Raw genomic sequence first — 13,816 nt, 5'->3', positions numbered from 1 at the left:
ACGTAGCGAGAGAACGAGAGGGAGAACTAGAAAAAGAAACAAGAGTTCTATTAAACCACGCTGCGGAGCATGCAAAACTGCAAGTCGTGGGAGAGGAGAGAGAAGGGGAAGGTGGGGGGGTCTCTGTTGCGTCTGTGTGTCTTTCTAGTGTTGAGAGTCTATGATTAAGTCGAGCCTATATTTTTATTGTGTTGCGCTTATATATACCTCTCAGTGTTGGGTCTCTCAGTGTTTATTATTGACAGCCTGAACGGCGGGCTCTGCTAGGTGTTAGACTCACAGGGCTCTCTCTCCTTCTGTCTCTCTGCAGTGCTCAGATAGCTAGGCTAGGCTAGGTGTTAGGCTCACAGGGCTCTCTCTCCTTCTGTCTCTCTGCAGTGCTCAGATAGCTAGGCTAGGTGCTAGGCTCACAGGGCTCTCTCTCTTCTGTCGCTCTGCAGTGCTCAGATAGGTAGGCTAGGCTAGTTGCTAGGCTCACAGGGCTCTCTCTTCTGTCGCTCTGCAGTGCTCAGATAGCTAGGCTAGGTGCTAGGCTCACAGGGCTCTCTCTCCTGCTGTCTCTCTGCAGTGCTCAGCTAGGCTAGGCTAGTTGCTAGGCTCACAGGGCTCTCTCTCTTCTGTCGCTCTGCAGTGCTCAGATAGCTAGGCTAGGTGCTAGACTCACAGGGCTCTCTCTTCTTCTGTCCCTCTGCAGTGCTCAGATAGCTAGGCTAGGCTAGGTGTTAGGCTCACAGGGCTCTCTCTCCTTCTGTCTCTCTGCAGTGCTCAGATGGCTAGGCTAGGTGCTAGACTCACAGGGCTCTCTCTCCTTCTGTCCCTCTGCAGTGCTCAGATAGCTAGGCTAGGTGCTAGACTCACAGGGCTCTCTCTCCTTCTGTCCCTCTGCAGTGCTCAGATAGCTAGGCTAGGTGCTAGACTCACAGGGCTCTCTCTCCTTCTGTCTCTCTGCAGTGCTCAGATAGCTAGGCTAGGTGTTAGGCTCACAGGGCTCTCTCTCCTTCTGTCTCTCTGCAGTGCTCAGATAGCTAGGCTAGGCTAGGTGCTAGACTCACAGGGCTCTCTCTCCTGCTGTCTCTCTGCAGTGCTCAGATAGCTAGGCTAGGTGCTAGACTCACAGGGCTCTCTCTCCTGCTGTCTCTCTCTGCAGTGCTCAGATAGCTAGGCTAAGTGCTAGGCTCACAGGGCTCTCTCTTCTTCTGTCCCTCTGCAGTGCTCAGATAGCTAGGCTAGGTGCTAGACTCACAGGGCTCTCTCTCCTGCTGTCCCTCTCTGCAGTGCTCAGATAGCTAGGCTAGGTGCTAGACTCACAGGGCTCGCTCTCCTTCTGTATCTCTGCAGTGCTCAGATAGCTAGGCTAGGCTAGGCGCTAGACTCACAGGGCTCTCTCTCCTTCTGTCTCTCTGCAGTGCTCAGATAGCTAGGCTAGGCTAGGTGCTAGACTCACAGGGCTCTCTCCTTCTGTCCCTCTGCAGTGCTCAGATAGCTAGGCTAGGTGCTAGGCTCACAGGGCTCTCTCCTTCTGTCTCTCTGCAGTGCTCAGATAGCTAGGCTTGGCGCTAGACTCACAGGGCTCTCTCTCCTGTCCCTCTCTGCAGTGCTCAGATAGCTAGGCTAGGCTAGGTGCTAGACTCACAGGGCTCTCTCCTTCTGTCCCTCTGCAGTGCTCAGATAGCTAGGCTAGGTGCTAGACTCACAGGGCTCTCTCTCCTGCTGTCTCTCTGCAGTGCTCAGATAGCTAGGCTAGGCTAGGTGTTAGACTCACAGGGCTCTCTCTCCTTCTGTCCCTCTGCAGTGCTCAGATAGCTAGGTGTTAGGCTCACAGGGCTCTCTCTCCTTCTGTCTCTCTCTGCAGTGCTCAGATAGCTAGGCTAGGTGCTAGACTCACAGGGCTCTCTCTCCTGCTGTCTCTCTCTGCAGTGCTCAGATAGCTAGGCTAGGCTAGGTGCTAGGCTCACAGGGCTCTCTCTCCTGCTGTCCCTCTCTGCAGTGCTCAGATAGCTAGGCTAGGTGCTAGACTCACAGGGCTCTCTCTCCTTCTGTATCTCTGCAGTGCTCAGATAGCTAGGCTAGGCTAGGTGCTAGACTCACAGGGCTCTCTCCTTCTGTCCCTCTGCAGTGCTCAGATAGCTAGGCTAGGTGCTAGGCTCACAGGGCTCTCTCCTTCTGTCTCTCTGCAGTGCTCAGATAGCTAGGCTAGGCGCTAGACTCACAGGGCTCTCTCTCCTTCTGTCCCTCTCTGCAGTGCTCAGATAGCTAGGCTAGGCTAGGTGCTAGACTCACAGGGCTCTCTCCTTCTGTCCCTCTGCAGTGCTCAGATAGCTAGGCTAGGTGCTAGACTCACAGGGCTCTCTCTCCTTCTGTCTCTCTGCAGTGCTCAGATAGCTAGGCTAGGTGCTAGACTCACAGGGCTCTCTCTCCTGCTGTCTCTCTGCAGTGCTCAGATAGCTAGGCTAGGCTAGGTGTTAGACTCACAGGGCTCTCTCTCCTTCTGTCCCTCTGCAGTGCTCAGATAGCTAGGTGTTAGGCTCACAGGGCTCTCTCTCCTTCTGTCTCTCTGCAGTGCTCAGATAGCTAGGCTAGGTGTTAGACTCACAGGGCTCTCTCTCCTTCTGTCCCTCTCAGCAGTGCTCAGATAGCTAGGCTAGGCTCACAGGGCTCTCTCTCCTTCTGTCTCTCTCTTCTTCTGTCTCTCTCTGCAGTGCTCAGCTAGCTAGGCTAGGCTAGGTGGTAAGTGCGCTAGGCTCACACAGCTCTCTCTCTCTGACAGCTGGTGCAGGAGCCTGGTGGTGATCATAGCTCTTTGATCTGTTGGATTTACTGGTAGACTCTCCATGAACCTACGTTATTTAAAGCATCTCTTTGCTCTGCTTTTGAAGAGGAGGAGGGGAGTGAAGGGTAGGTGAGGAGAAGGGTAGTGGGGGGGTGGGCGCTGTGGGTACTTGTCCCACTGGTAATTCCAGGAATATATATTGTTTCTCCTGTAAACCTACTCTTTTTTTTGTTTTGTATTTTGTAATTTTAATTTGCCTGCTAAATATTCATGTGGTGTTTTGTCCGTGACAGCTATCCTCCCCCGGCTCTGTGTGTGCCAAGGATGGTGTGGTCTCTCTCTCTCTCTCGTGTGTTTTAAATATGTGTGATTTTTCCCTATCACCTGGGTCTCTACCTTGTGCCTGTGTCCTGTGACAATGAGGTCATAGCTCCCTCACTCCTCCTTCCCGCACCCCAACCCTCACCCTCTCTGGACTAGCCATGACTCCTGACCCCTAGGGGGCATTGAGGCCAGCTAGCCTTGGAGCAAAGGGTCAGCCACCCCACCAAGACCCCCAGGCCAGACAGCCCTCCCTCCCCAAGCTATCCGCTGACTGCCCCACTCCACTGCACTGACATAGGTAAGCAGGTAGCGGTTAAGAGCGTTGGGCCAGTAAATAAAAGATTGCTGGTTTGAATCCTAGAGCATCTGTTGATGTGGCCTTGAGCAAGGCACTTATCCCTTAATTGCTCCTGTACGTTGCCATGGATAAGAACGTCTGGTAAAATGTTAATGTATGGGCTGGGGAGTACAGCCATAGCCCCTGCTCTTCCCTACTGGGATCAAGCTTCATAGGGAGCAATGATCAGGTTTTTGTTCCTTCATTGCCACTGTAGGGACATTATTGCGTTCATAAGCCTGTGGTGCTGGACCTTTCTCCACAATATCCTGTAAATTAACTAACCCACAACTGTAGTTCAAACATTCACGTAAACACTTCAATGTGCGGAGACATGCACACCCCACACACGGAAACAGGGATATATACACACAAGCACTCACATCACACACACACACACACATTCAACCACCTAATTGAGGAGAAAGTGGCCGTGGGGTGGAAGGGGGAGAGACATGGGTTGGTGGGGGTGGGATGTGAGCCTTGCGGGATGAACCATTTGACACACAAGCAGACCCAGAGAAAACAAGCTGTCTCTGGGTTAATTATAGCTCCCTTTTGCAGTTAATAAACACATTTCTGATCAAGCACATCAAACGATCTGCGATTTAATTTCTCCTGCTCTGCCCTCCCCTGCTCGCTACCATGTAGCCCCCCCAGTTTGGAGCGCTCAACTGTTTCACTGCAATTGGATTTATTTTAGAACACTTCATAGTGTGTATAGACTAATTATAGTTACATCAAAGAGTAGCTAAATGCCTTTGAATGGGAGAAGATTGCTGCAGGGAGGAGGATGGCTTTATGTCGGAATCTACCAAGTTTTAATACCGGGAATAATTCATATTTATCCTGAGAGTCCCGGGAAATACAGAAATATGTGGCCAGTTAAAGCATTTAAAACCAAGATATTGTCAATATAGCCAGGGTTCTCCCCAAATAAGATTGTCGCAGCCCCACCTTGTCGACTTGGCTGCGGCACTATGTAAAGATGTCAGAGCAAGTGAAACTGAGATTTAGTAACTGTCTTTGATCGCCAGTGGCATTGTTGTGAATTGCCCAAAGTGCCGTTCGTGAATTCCAAGCGTTGTGATGTTCCTCAATTAATTCGGCGCATTTCAGCAGTCTCGACAGAGAGCGTGCTCAGGACATATAGAAAACGTTGTGACGGCAGTCAAATGACTGTCGTCTTTTGTTAATCTCGCCAGATAACCTCCTTCAAACAGATGTCCGCATATCTCCTATTCAGTTAAATTTAGTTGAGGATTATACAGATAGCAGATCAGTTCATGAATAATGGGGTGTTGAAGAGTGCAAATAGTGTACATATCAAGGTGTCTTCACAGGTACCAACTCTGTTTTAAAAATGTACATTTCTACTCCCATACCTTTTGTTGAGCATACATTCTCTACCGAAGCGCACATATGGGCAGCAATACGAGACAGCGCGGAGAAGCGGGGGGAAATGTTATGGCCATATGGCAGTTACCTGTAGGTCTCAGTGTAGAGTGCCGAGATGATATGTATACCCCTGACTTCCATTTCCTACCAGTACCAGCCAAGCCCATTCAAATGGCACCGATAGGATGTCAGGGACCAGCTATCCTTTGTGCATACACCCACTCACACACATGCACACACACATGCACACACACACACACACACACACACACACACACACACACACACACACACACACACACACACACACACACACACACACACACACACACACACACACATACCAATAACAGCCATAGTGTGCCCTGCCAGCGTGCCTGTCTGTGTCTTTCTGTCTGTCAGACTATCTGTCTGCCTGTCTCCCTGCCTGCTTGTCTGTCTCCCTGCCTGCTAGTCTGTCTGCCTGCCTGCTTGCCTTCCTGCCTCCCTACCCTTCCTAGTTGCCTGCCTGCCTGCGCTCCCCTTTTCATCTTCCTCCGTTGCCAGGGGTGCGGAGGGGGAGGTGCGGCGCGCAGGGGGGGTGGAGGGGTGTCTAACCCGCTGTAACCTCCCCGCTCCCGCAGTGAAAAGGAGCATGGTTATTGGACAAGATGGAGCCGTGTTATATAAGGGCTTATGTAAGAATGCATCTGTCTCCCAGTACGCAAATGTGTGGGTGCCAACCAACTGTCCCACCATTTCCATCTCCACCTCACAACAGAACCTACAGAATGTGTAGGTCTATTCACACACGCACGCACAAACACGTGTTTGTGCCTGTGTATGTGGTGTGCTGTATTTACAGTAAATAGGTTCTGTGTGTATTTTTTCTCAGCGGGGAATATGGGTATTTTTCTTTTATGCTCTCTCTTCCCCCTCTGTCTCCGTACGTAGGTAGTCTCAGATGTGAGCAGATGTCGTGTTGTTTGATAAGCGCTGGGGAGGACGGGTATTGGAGAAAAAGTTGGAGGAGCGACTTTGGCCGTTCCCTATGGACTCTGTGGGTGGATGAGATGCTAGGAGTTAGATGGTGATGGTGGCTGCGGTGGGAGAGCTATATCCAGACCCATCACCGCTTGGTGGAGAGACAAGCGTGACTTTGGCCGGATGCCGGACTTGACAAACGCCAAGGGAACGTTCTCTTGCATTGATGTTAATGTGCGTATCAGGTCTGGATTTGGGTCTATCCCTGGAGCTTATCAGAGAACTCTCATTCTTTCTGCTCTGGTGTCAAGTTCTCTGGGGCTTTAGTGGCTTCTGCCTCAGCCTGTCCTCCTTCTCTTTCTCTTCCTCCTGCCTCTCTCCAGCCGCTGTACTGCTGGCCCATAGTGACCCTGAGGCCAGTTCTGCTCAGCTCCTCTCTGCCCCCCCGGCCTCAGTCTGAACACATGGTGTAGTGGCGGTAACATGCCAACCGGCCAGCTCTCCTGTGGCGCGCCACTGGAGAAGTCACTAATATGTTCCTATAGCCTACACAGTATGAAGGCATGCATGCACTCACTACTGTAAGTCACTCTGGATAAGACTGTCTGCTAAATGACAAAAATGTAAATGTAAAAATCCTTCTCTCTCTCTCTCCCAGCCTCCTATCCCTCCTATCACTGTCAAACCCTACTGCTTTCCTCAAAAACCCAAACACAACCTTTAACCTTTAGCAAATCATACTTTTTCTCCAGCTTATTTCTAGCTCTCGCCCCGATCTCCAACACCAAGAGCCAGATTCTGTTGTTTCTCAGTGTCCTGTATTCACCACGGTCAAATCAACTCGTAAAGAAAACCATCCCAATGCCAAGACATCCAGACGTAAAAACCCCACGTCCCCGTTCGGTAGTGTATTCACACCCTTTCCTCTGAAAGTCTGACTAGTTCAGTGTAGTAGGCTTCTTCTTTTTCCTGTCAAGGTTTTACGTAGCTGGCGGGGTGCAGTGGGAGTCTCTCTGTCTCTCTCTCTCTCTCTCTCTCTCTCTCTGTCTCTCTCTGTCTCTCTCTCTCTCTCTCTCTGTCTCTCTCTCTCTCTCTCTCTGTCTCTCTCTCTGTCTCTCTCATTGCTTCCCCCTCTCATTGCTTCCCCCTCTTTCTATTTCTCTCTCTCTCTCTCTCTCTCTCTCTCTCTCTCTCTCTCTCTCTCTCTCTCTCTCTCTCTCTCTCTCTCTCTCTCTCTCTCTCTCTCTCTCTCTCTCTCTCTCTCTCTCTCTCTCTCTTTCTCTGTCTCTCTCTGTCTCTCTCTGTCTCTCTCTGTCTCTCTCTGTCTCTCTCTGTCTCTCTCTGTCTCTCTCTGTCTGCGTGTCAGCCGTAGCGCTAGCCTGGAGAAGCCGGTCTGTATCGTCCAGAGCAGAGCGGCGGTGTTGAGTCAGGTGTGCGTGTTGAGGTGTGCGATCAGTGCCCCGTTAGGGAGGAGAGAGTAAGAGGCAATGATAAATGGAGGGGGACAACTATCCGAAATTAGCGGGGAGCTGTATGCAAAGCGCCCCGTTTTTGTTTGATGTGAAACAAAAGGACCACCATGGTGAAAGTGCCTGCCAGCACAGCAAGACAACAGCCCCTCAGCTGAAGACACGCTGCCCTGTGCACGTGTGTGTTAGTGTGTGTTTGCATGCGCGCATACAGTGTGTGTGTGCTCATCTGTGCATGTTTGTGTATGTCTGTGTCAACTATATTATTATTCTATAATTCCTTATACACGCTTGGTGTCTATGCTGTATTATAGAGCTGAAATACAGACATCTAATTTCTATCTCTTGATGAATAGTCTCAGAGAGGCTCCCTCCCCTCTTAGGCTAAATTGGACTGTTTAAATGTCCTGGCGACAAACCTGATTTTAGTTGAATTGATTTGTTTGTTTCTGAAAGAAGCCTCAATACCCGGAGAGGTTTGCTAGATTGATAGACCAAGGCCTCTCTTCCACACAGCCCCCACTGAAACCTTCTATCAGACAACCCAGCGTGATTATGTATGAATGGCCTTCATTGGCCGTCCATTTCAAAGCACTACTGCCCCTGCGTTGTGACAAGACGTGGCAAGATCGGCGGTCTCTGAAATGACGGCTGCTTATCCGCCTGAAAGAGATGCGCACAATAGCCTTTGTGAAAATTTCCCATCGATAGTTTGCTGTTATTTTCACATTTGTGCTGTTTTGTTTATTCCCGCAATCATTTTTTGGTTATTAGATTACGTTTTCGGACGGGTTTGTGAAGTGTATCTCTCTGCGCCGCCCGCCTAAGCGCAGCTCGGTTCGCATGCGATTGTTAAGTTGGTTGTCTTTAGCATTTTTGTTTCTGGGGTGGTGCATCACAATCAAGCTCATGCAGATTGTTAAGATGTGTGTGCGTACGAGCTGATATCTCTTTGCTGCTGAAAAGGGTTGTACATAAGGACTGTCTAGACGGACCGACCCTCTCCTGAGAAGAGCAGACCAGGTGGATCAGCCACATATCTCATCTCTAATCTCAGCTGGGTCTGTTCTCCACCGTGTCGTGTCCTCAACCCTGTAGGGTACAGTACTCATTGTCCTACGTCTTTATCTCGCTCTCTCTTATTTCTATAGTTCATGTCCTCATTCTACATTGAACAACAAATATAAACGCAACATGTAAAGTGTTGGTCCCGTGTTTCACGAGCTGAAATAAAAGATCCCAGAAATGTTCCATACTCGTAAAAAAAGCTTATTTCTCTCAAATTGTGTGCATACATTTTACATCCCTGTTACTGAGCATTTCTCCTTTGCCAAGATAATCCATCCACCTGACAGGTGTGGCATGTCAAGAAGCGGATTAAACAGCATGCTTGTTACACAGGTGCACCTTGTGCTTGGGACACTAAAAGGCCACTGTAAATGTGCAGTTTTGTCACACAACACAATGCGGTACGTCCAACCGTCTCACAACCTCAGACCACGTGTATGGCGTCGTTTGGGTGAGCGGTTTGCTGATGTCAACGTTGTAAACCGAATGCCCCCGCGGTGGGCAGGCATAAGTTACGGACAACGAACACAATTGCATTTTATCGATGGCAATTTGAGAGCACATAGATACCGTAACGAGATCCTGAGGCCCATTCATCCGCCGCCATCACCTCATATTTCAGCATGAAATATGAGGTCACATGGATCTGTAAACAATTCCTGGAAGCTGAAAATGCCCCAGTTCTTCCATGGCCTGCACACTCACCAGACATGTCACCCATTGACCATGTTTGGGATGCTCTGAATCGACGTGTACGACAGCGTGTTTTAGTTCCGGCCAATATCCAGCAACTTTGCACATTGAAGAGGAGTGGGACATTCCACAGGCCACAATCAACAGCATGGTCAACTCTGTGAAGGAGATGTGACACGGTGCACGAGGCATATGGTGACTGGTTTTCTGAACTACACCCCTAAACATTTTTTGAAGGTACAGTACAAAGTATGTGGACACGTCGAACATCTCATTCCAAAATCTAAAAAGTTGGTCCCCTGTTTGCTGCTATAACAGCCTCCGCTCTTCTGGGAAGGCTTTTCACTAGATGTTGGAACATTGCTGCGGGGACTTGCTTCCATTCAGCCACAAGAGCACTAGTGAAGTTGGGCACTGATGTTGGGTGATTAGGCCTGGCTCAGAGTCGACGTTCCTATTCATCCCAAAGGTGTAGTATGGGGTTCAGGACTTTGTGCAGGCCAGTCAAGTTCTTCCACACCGATCTCGACAAACCATTTCTGTATGGACCTCGCTTTGTGCGGACCTTCCCCAAACTGTTGCCACAAAGTTGGAAACAGAATTGTCTCGAATGTCATTTGTATGCTGTAGCATTAAGATTTCCCTTCACTGGAACTAAGGGGCCTAACCTGAACCATGACAAACAGCCCCAGACCATTATTCCTACTCCACCAAATTTTACAGCATCCGCCAAACCCAGATTTGTCCGTCGAACTAACCAGATGGTGAAGCGTGATTCATCACTCCAGAGAACTCGCTTCCACTGGTCCATAGTTCAATGGCGGCTAGCTTTACACCACTCCTGCCGTGGCATTGCGCTTGGTGATCTTAAGCTTTTGAGTGGCTGCTCGGCCATGGAAACCCAATTCATGAAGCTCCCGACGAACAGTTCTTGTGCTGACGTTGTTTTCAGAGGCAGTTTGGAACTCGGTAGTGAGTGTTGCAACCAAGGACAGACAATTTTTACGCTCTACGCACTTCAGCTCTCGTCGGTCCCGTTCTGTGAGCTTGTGTGGCCTACCACTTTGCAGCTGAGCCGTTGTTGCTCCTAGACATTTCCACTTCACAATAACAGCACTTACAGTTGACCAGGGCAGCTTAAGCAGGGGAGAAATTTGACGAACTGACTTGTTGGAAAGGTGGCATCCTATGACGTTGCCCCTTTGAAAGTCACCGAGCTCTTCAGTACGGGCCATTCTACTGACAATGTGTGTCTATGGAGATTGCATGGCTGGGTGCTCAATTTTATACAACTGTCATTAACAGGTGTGGCTGAAATAGCTGAATCCACTAATCTGATGGTGTGTCCCCATACTTTTGTGAATCTATGACCAACAGATGCACATCTGTATTCCCAGTCATGAAATCCATAGATTAGGGCCTCATTCATTTCTTTTAATTGTCTGATTTCCTGATTTATGAACTGTAACTCAGTAAAATCTTTGAAGTTGTTGCGTGTTGCGTTTTTATATTTGTGTTAGCCTACTACCTACCTTTACACAGCTGTTTACAGGGAAGAAGGCTGCTTACACTGTGCGTGTGTGCGTGCGTGCGTGCGTCGGGCGTGTGTTTGTGTGTGTTTTTGTGCTTGTATTGTATGTTTCTCTTGTTGCATGTATTCATTATCCCGAAATAATTAAGTGTAGATACATAACAGATATATCGATAACCAAATGTAGCATATAGATCATTTCTCTTAATCAATCACCCATCAGGTGTCAGCCAGTGCTGTATCAAAAGTCACTGAAACGCGTCTGCAGTAGAATAGAATTACTTTTACGTCTACTGTGTATAATGTATTTTGTCAGAGGTGTCACGTGTCCGAAAGAGAATTGTGAGCATTTTTTTTTTTTTTCCCTCTTTCCCATCACGCTGTCTTGTGTCGGAGGGTTCAGGGTTTCACCGGGTCGCCTCGGCGACGCACACCGCTCTTCCTCCACACAAACACACACACACACACACACACGGATGTTACCATGGCAATGTAATTGAAAATCATTACGTCTCAAACAAGTATTGTTAAAGTGACTATTCATAATTTTCCTCTTTCACAATGTTTTTTTTCTTTTCGTGTGTCCTCTTTTATTCCGTTTCTCGCCAAGTGAAAAGGAGAGAAGAATCTATCCATCCTAGCCGGTTGTGTAAGGATGGGATTTTTTTCTTCATTTCTTTTCCTGCCTGCCTTCTTTTCAGGCCGGTGAAGGAAACCAACCTAGTTTAAGAGTTCACTTGAATCTTAAGGGATTCATCATTACATATTTACTGGCTGTGGATGATATAGCTGTAAGGTTTTACCCGGGCCCATTGATCTACTGCGCATGTTCGTTCCCGAGGTTACGGGACGTGCTTCTATTTGCATAAGGCCCTGGGCAAGGTTCTTTCTACCATTGATTGGCCTGTCCACGAGAGCCCGGTGCCTCCTCGCATTGATCATTTTGTTTTTTCCCGGAGACAGTGTTACACAGAGTTCACATCCAACATCATAGACCTGCCGGGGAAAGAGAGGAGAGTGAAAACTTTACCAGCAATATCTTAATAGATTGTCCTCTCCCTCTGACAGTTAGCGGAGTCAATTTCTCTTTCACTCTAGTTACCTCCATCCTCTATTTTTATTTTTTGTTTTTATTTGACCTTTATTTCACTAGGCAAGTCAGCTAAGAACAAATTCTTATTTTCAATGACGGCCTAGGAACGGTGGGGTTTAACTGCCTTGCCTCTCCCTCCTTCTCCTTCTAGTTACCTCTTCGTCGTCTTCCTCATTCTCGACCTTTATCTTCTCATCTAATGGTGTGTTCAAGCAAATATACTTCATGCACACACACACACACACACACACACACACACACACACACACACACACACACACACACACACACACACACACACACACACACACACACACACACACACACACACACACACACACACACACACACACACACACACACACACAAGCACTCTTCCTCCATCTGAGCCCCACCCCAGTACCTGGTCCCAGAGTATTATCAGCTTCCAGCTAAAATCGAACAACTTCCACCCCCCCTCCTTCCTCACCCTCTATTTCAACCCTCTAACAATGTGGTGGCGGAGAGAAATACTTTTTCTTTTTTTTGTTCTCGGATTCTCCTGTCTTTGCCATGTTTTTCTTTTTCTGTCTCTCCACCTCTCCCTCCTTTTCTCTCCATCTCTTCTCAGGTTGAACTCACCGCTGGTGGCGTGGACAGAGCCAAAGTCTTTCTAGGCTCTCTTTTTATGTGTACCTGCAGGTGTCAGAGGGCGAGTGTGTACCTTGCTAATTTCACACGCACACACGCACGCACGCACTCAGGGTGGTCAGGCTGGCGTGGCGTGGTCTGTGTGTGTGTAGCAGCAGCGGTGGCGGCGGCGGCAGTGGCTAGACTCCCATGCTGCATCTTTCTTTGTTCTTCTCTCCTAGCTGAGCCCGTCGCTTTGTCTCTCTCTCTCTCCCTCGCTCCGCCTCAGAGGTGAACTCTCCCTCTACCACACTGCCTGAGCCCGACCTCCTCTCTCTCTCTCTTTCTCTCTCTCTCTCTCTCTCTCTCTCTCTCTCTCTCTCTCGCTCTCCCCTCTTACTCTCTGCCCTTTTCCCTGTGACTAGTCCTCATTTCCCTCCATCTGGGTTGTGAGTGTAACAGTATGTAGTTAGCGATCTGTGTTGTCTTTTAGGTACTTAGGACAGTGGAAGGGTAGACTGCAGAGAGAAGATGGAGGGGTGAGAATGAACAGAGACAACAGATAGCTCAGACAAATAGCCTGTCTGACGTCTCGCTTTTATCCTAGCATTTTCTATTGGGAATACTACCAATTTCAGTGAGCCAGAATAGCTACACTGCCATTTAAATACACACCATCGAAAAGTAAATGGAAGGAAATTGGCCTGGCCCGGTCTTGCAGGTATTGCTCGACGATATCTAAATGTGAGCGATACGATAGATTTTACCCGCGACTCACAGCTGGCTGAAATAGTAGAACAGTAAAATAGTAAAAAGTAGAACAGAGAAAATAAGTGGTTGAGAAACAGATTTCGGGGGGAGGAGAGGCAGATCCCGGTACAAATGTCTGTGACTCAGGGTTGACTCTGCAGCCCTCTCCCAATGTCTCTCTCTTCTCTACCTCCCTCGTCCCCTCCCACCCTTCCTCTCCGCCAGCCTTTCTCTCTCCGTCTCTCTCCATGTCTCTGTGCTTTCTACGTTTATTGCAGAGCCTGAACTTTTGAAATTCCAGGGTGACTTTTTTCCCCTGTATGTTTCTTTGATAGAGGCAACGTGCACACTTTTCACATGCGCTCACAGGGGACGATACTGTCAAGTTAAAGACAGAATATCACACGAGGAATCTGTCCACAAGTCCATCTGGCAGTGTGTTCAAATTGTGCTGTGCTGCTGTTGTGGTGGTATTATATGCGAATCTGCACCTTCCAATACATCAAGAGCCGTGTTTGAATTCTTTACGACAGTTTATTTTTTTTGCGGGGGTATGTTTAAGTTATGTACCTGCGGTAAAACATATTTAATTTTTAAGTCCGGAAAGCGGACACTGAAAAGAGATGAACTGTTTTATGTGCCATTTTAAGGTTTTATGTGCTGTGAAATATGATGGGGTTGAGAAGCAGCCGAGAGGGAAGAAAGAAATGAGAGAGAGAGAGAGAGGGAGGGAGGGAGAACCTCTGCGTCTTTGCCTCCTGGCTTGGAACAGCCTTTGATGTCATAGCTAGCTCGGAGCTGAATGCGGAAC

At 48.6% G+C, this 13,816-nt stretch overlaps 1 protein-coding gene across 8 annotated transcripts in view; it reads left to right on the top strand.

Annotated features, from left to right (window-relative positions):
- fam172a (family with sequence similarity 172 member A) overlaps positions 1-13,816 on the top strand; it is a 191,191-nt gene that overhangs the window by 91,133 nt on the left and 86,242 nt on the right. The window lies entirely within an intron of this gene.

Source organism: Salvelinus fontinalis, chromosome 28 (genome assembly GCF_029448725.1).
Source record: "Salvelinus fontinalis isolate EN_2023a chromosome 28, ASM2944872v1, whole genome shotgun sequence".
Lineage (NCBI taxonomy): Eukaryota > Metazoa > Chordata > Actinopteri > Salmoniformes > Salmonidae > Salvelinus > Salvelinus fontinalis.
The sequence above is the reverse complement of the archived record's forward strand: the minus strand, read 5'-3'. Positions and strand labels throughout refer to the sequence as shown.